Here is a 5462-nt window from a genome sequence, read left to right as displayed (position 1 = left end):
ATAGGAGCGTCCCCGGCGGCCGTTTGTCCCAGTTGTGGGGCCATGCCGGCGCGTCGGACGGCACGGAGGGGAGTCGGGTCGTAGTCATGTGACTGCACGGTGGTGTGTAAGGTCGATCGATGAATACAAGGTGCATTGGAGAAGACATCCAGTTGACCACGTGACCTCGAGCGACCCTGCACAGCGGACTGGGGAGAGGAGAAGGACAGGGTTGGGGGCTCAGCGGCCGCCGCAGAAACGGACCACCACATATAGGGTAGGGACAGTCGACAGAGACAGTCCCACTGGTCCCACTCATGGGGTAGGGACAGTCGGCAGAGACAGTCCCACCGGTCCCACTCATGGGGTAGGGACAGTCGGCAGAGACAGTCCCACCGGTCCCACTCATGGGGTAGGGACAGTCGGCAGAGACAGTCCCACCGGTCCCACTCCTGGGGTAGGGACAGTCGGCAGAGACAGTCCCACCGGTCCCACTCCTGGGGTAGGGACAGTCGGCAGAGACAGTCCCACCGGTCCCACTCATGGGGTAGGGACAGTCGGCAGAGACAGTCCCACCGGTCCCACTCATGGGATAGGGACAGTCGGCAGGGACAGTCCCACCGGTCCCACTCATGGGGTAGGGACAGTCGGCAGAGACAGTCCCACCGGTCCCACTCATGGGGTAGGGACAGTCGGCAGAGACAGTCCCACCGGTCCCACATATAGGGTAGGGACAGTCGGCAGAGACAGTCCCACCGGTCCCACTCCTGGGGTAGGGACAGTCGGCAGAGACAGTCCCACCGGTCCCACTCATGGGGTAGGGACAGTCGGCAGAGACAGTCCCACCGGTCCCACATATAGGGTAGGGACAGTCGGCAGAGACAGTCCCACCGGTCCCACTCCTGGGGTAGGGACAGTCGGCAGAGACAGTCCCACCGGTCCCACTCATGGGGTAGGGACAGTCGGCAGAGACAGTCCCACCGGTCCCACTCATGGGGTAGGGACAGTCGGCAGAGACAGTCCCACCGGTCCCACATATAGGGTAGGGACAGTCGGCAGAGACAGTCCCACCGGTCCCACTCATGGGGTGGGGACAGTCGGCAGAGACAGTCCCACCGGTCCCACTCATGGGGTAGGGACAGTCGACAGAGACAGTCCCACCGGTCCCACTCATGGGGTAGGGACAGTCGGCAGAGACAGTCCCACCGGTCCCACTCATGGGGTAGGGACAGTCGGCAGAGACAGTCCCACCGGTCCCACTCATGGGGTAGGGACAGTCGGCAGAGACAGTCCCACCAGTCCCACTCATGGGGTGGGGACAGTCGGCAGAGACCGTCCCACCGGTGCGCGCCGCTCAGTGTCCCAGAGGGTGCGTCGCTGAGGTGCCGCGGCGCGCCGCAGCCCCGGCTCGGGCCGGCCAGCACCGCTCAGGTGACTGACGGCGGTCAGCCCAGCCGGCAGCGAGTCGCCGGGACCGGCAGCTCGGCAACCGGCTGCAGTCCGGGCCGCCGACAGACGAGCGGCCACGGCCGGCGGCACCGCACCGGTCGGCAGACAGCTCTGCAGCCGCGCCGCGCCGCTGTATGGCCGGGACGGGGGGACTTGGTGCTGATTATAATCCCACATCAGTCCAGTAGTTCTGACTTTCACTCATCACCTGTTTCGCTGTAGCTCGAGTGGATATGGCCGGGCAGAAGCCGGGCACCGTGTGTGTCCGTGTCGAGGTGTCTCCGTGTATGTCCGTGTCTGTCCGTGTCGAGGTGTCTCCGTGTCTCCGTGACGAGGTGTCTCCCGTGTCGATGTGGATCTGTCCGTGTATGTCCATGTGTGTGTCACTGCAATGTCTACAGTGTGTACGGCTGCTGTACGGTCCGTATATGACGGGTACGGAGACGGTGTACGGAGACTGCCGCTCCGCTCCGCCGGGGCGGACTGTCTGTGACCGCGCGGAGCGGGGCGGAAAATGACGGTCCACAGCGGAGCGGGGCGGAAAATGACGGTTCACAGCGGGGCGGGGCGGACGGTGCAGTCGGACAAACACTCGGCACACTGCTCATTGGTGTATTGAAGGCTACATATATGATACAGCTCAAGCAACTCCTCCCGTGTATGTATAGTAGACAGAGAGTAGAACAGACACCCGCTTGCCGGAGCGGCCGGGCGGGCGCGGCTGTGAGTCGGCGTCTCAACTGACACCGCCTATACAGCTCGGACGGCCTATCCAGTAGTAGGGGAAGGTGGGGTAAGACGGCCCAGCGGGGCAAGACGGACCACCAGCCATCCCGAGAGCCAATTACGAGAGCAGTGTAGCAAGATATGCGGCCTCAAACCTTAGCTGGTCCGTCTTACCCCACCTTCCCCTATATTGATATATACCTGTCCGTGTGAGTGTCACAACACGCATCCAGAGCACGCAACATGGCGCGCTGTGCACTAGAGATGTCAATCGGATACCAACGTTTTGGTATACCGATACCAAACCGATACCAACTTGGTACTTGGTATTTCAATCGTAATGTGATTGGTATTTTGTTGGTATTATAAACCCTCAGTAATGTAGGTATAAGAGGCTAAGAAATAGGTAAAAAGTTGGTATTTCCCTCATTTTCCCAAGTTGGTTTGGTTTCGGTATTTTCTCGGGATTTTCGGTTGGTATTTGGTTAGGTATCGGTATTCTGATTTTCTGTAATTGACATCACTACTGTGCACCTCGGTGCCCGGTGAGACAGCGTCCCCGTCCGACTGCCCGCCGAGCCGAGCCGGCACGGCGGTCACGTGACCGAGCCGCCCGACCCGGCACGGCGGTCACGTGACCGAGCCGTCCGACTCCACCGGGAGGCGGTCACGTGACTGAGGCCGCGCCGGGTGGACCAGGCGCGGTGAACCGAGTCGGACGGTCCGGGAGGGCCCGCATTTATACAGCTAAGCTAAGATGTGTTTTTTTTTATTCAAAATATCGCAATGTCACGATCAATTTCTACACTCAGTCACATCACTTTTCACCGTCCAACTACCCACAATACCCGCCCGGTAATTACCCACTAGATCATATCCGTCCAGTCAATTACCCACAATACCCGCCCGGTAATTACCCACTACATCACATCCGTGTGCTACTACTACATCTACACTACTACTACTACAACTACATCACTACACTAGAGCGGACACCGGGGCCGTGTGCCGGCTGACCGGCGCCGCTCTCAGTGCCGGCTGGTGCAGCACACACGGCAGCAGTCAGCTGGCGGCCCCGGCCGACTGGCTCGGCCTCTCTGCAGTCAGCTCATCACTGCATGCACGGTCGGTACTGGTAGTGCAGCGCATCAATTGCACCACCAATGACACACTATGACCCGACCGCCTTCCTGGCTCAACAGCTGACGGTACAGCTCCACTGTGGACAGAGCAGAGACACGTCTGAGGTGGACACCTCACACACAGACACACACACAGACAGCGGTACAGCCATGTCCACACACCGCCGGCCAGTGACGTCACACACAGGACAGACGGCTGACGTGACGTCACCGTCGGCCGTGGTGGCCGTGACGCGTCATGTCACCGTCCGTGACGTGGCCTGCGGCGGTGGTCGAGTGTGTGTCTGAGAGGCCGGTGGCGCCGTGCAGCGTCTGTTGTGAGAGGGACTGACTGGTCAGAGGCGCGGCGCGCGGCGCCCTCTCACCTACCGGGGACATTGAGACCGATGGTACGGGGCCGGCCATCACTGTACTGCAGGTCCGCCTCCTTCAGGGCGGTCAGCACGGTCCGGCCGGTGTCTGCCGTGCAGTGAAGGTACAGACGGTCCAGCTTCCGACACGACTTCACCAGTCTGTAACAGAGCAGAGCAGCAGAGCCGTCACACACAAACAAAGCGGCACCAGCCGGCCGGACGTACGAGTCAGTGTCAGTGTGTCAGTAGTTCAGTGTCTGTGTGTTGGTGTCAGTGGCAATTTGTCAGTGTCAATGTGTCAGTGTCACTGTGTTAGTGTCAATGTGTCAGTGTCATTGTGTCAGTGTCATTGTGTCAGTGTCATTGTGTCAGTGCCATTGTGTCAGTGTCATTGTGTCAGTGTGTCAGTGTCAGTATGTCAGTGTCAGTGTGTCAATGTCAGTGTGTCAATGTCAGTGTGTCGGTGTCAGTGTGTCAATGTCAGTGTGTCAGTGTGCCTGTGTCAGAGTGCAGTCATTGTGTCAGAGCTCGTGTCAGTCAGTGAATCAGTGTCAGTGTGTCAGTATCAGTGTGTCAGTGTCAGTGTGTCAGTGTCAGTGTGTCAGTGTCAGTGTGTCAGTGTCAGTGTGTCAGTGTCAGTGTGTCAGTGTGTCAGTGTCAGTGTGTCAGTGTCAGTGTGTCAGTGTCAGTGTGTCAGTGTCAGTGTGTCAGTGTCAGTGTGTCAGCTTCAATGTGTCAGTGTCAGTGTGTCAGTGTATCAGTGTCAGTGTCAGTGTGTCAATGTCAGTGTTTGACAGGACCCGCCTCGCCAGTGTCTGCTGACTGACCTGGTGACCGCTGCTGCTGTGAAGGCCGTCTCTGCCGGCCGCTGACGGTCCCCCAGTTTAAGGACCTTCAGCCCGGGCCAGCCGCTGAGACTGTCCAGCACGGTGTCAGGGACACCGACGGACAGGGTGAGCTCCCACAGCTTAGGGCACCTGGTGAGGGGCTCCAGGCTCACGGTGTCAGGGACGCCGCCGGACAGGGTGAGACTGAGCAGCTTAGTGGACCTGGTGAGGGGCTCCAGGCTGCCGGTCGTGAGATCAGGACAGTCTGGAAAACACACAGACACACATACAGACAGGATCAGTCGGCAGGAATACATGTAAATATATGGAAAAAAAACGAAACAGCTATGAATTTGCATGGTTTTATAGACACCGTAAGCCTTGGTGTAACAGTGGTTCTATATGATATGCCATATAAACATGAATGAATGTGATAACATGAATGAATTAACATGATAACATGAATGTTCATGTTATCTATGAATATGCAATGAATTCAGCCAATGCATTGAAGTGCACCAAACATTGCATTTCAATCGCAATATGTAGGTATGTTCAACTAACTCTGAACGAATATGTCACTGAGTGAACAGTCCTCCTCCATTTTGAAGCTCAGTCTGCTTCATTATTTCACAAAGCACATTGGCTATGAATCACACCTGTCTCAATGAGGTGCGACAACGGCACACCGTTACTCGGTGTCCGCCATTCGCTGATCTCGTACATATATCAGCGGCCTGTCCGTGCTGCCGCTGCTCACCGTATATATCCAGTAGTCCGACCGTCCGTCCCAGGTCAGCCAGGTGACTGATGGTGTCGGCAGCCACCCCCTGGAGCGACACTGACAGACCATCATGCTCGTACCATACCGGCCACCTCGGCTCCGTCACCTCCGGCCCTGTCGGACAGAGCTGTGTCAGCTGACTGCAGTCGGACAGAGCTGCCGCCAGCTCCCCGCTGCACCACTGACACCAGAGTGTCAGACA

The 5462-nt window shown here is 58.1% G+C and overlaps 1 long non-coding RNA gene across 1 annotated transcript; it reads right to left on the bottom strand.

Annotated features, from left to right (window-relative positions):
* Positions 1 to 3156: 3156 nt before the first annotated feature.
* On the bottom strand, positions 3157 to 4716 carry LOC122390814. The gene is made up of 3 exons (XR_006258225.1): positions 4477 to 4716; positions 3666 to 3808; positions 3157 to 3373 (listed from the first exon to the last, which is right to left on the bottom strand). It is a non-coding gene; the product is annotated as an uncharacterized LOC122390814 (long non-coding RNA).
* Positions 4717 to 5462: the final 746 nt, after the last annotated feature.

The sequence above is a fragment of the Amphibalanus amphitrite genome, unplaced genomic scaffold, assembly GCF_019059575.1.
Source record: "Amphibalanus amphitrite isolate SeventyFive unplaced genomic scaffold, NRLGWU_Aamphi_draft 000410F_arrow, whole genome shotgun sequence".
In the NCBI taxonomy this organism is placed as follows: Eukaryota; Metazoa; Arthropoda; class Thecostraca; order Balanomorpha; family Balanidae; genus Amphibalanus; species Amphibalanus amphitrite.
Note: the sequence above shows the minus strand (reverse complement) of the source record. Positions and strands in the feature narration are given on the sequence as shown.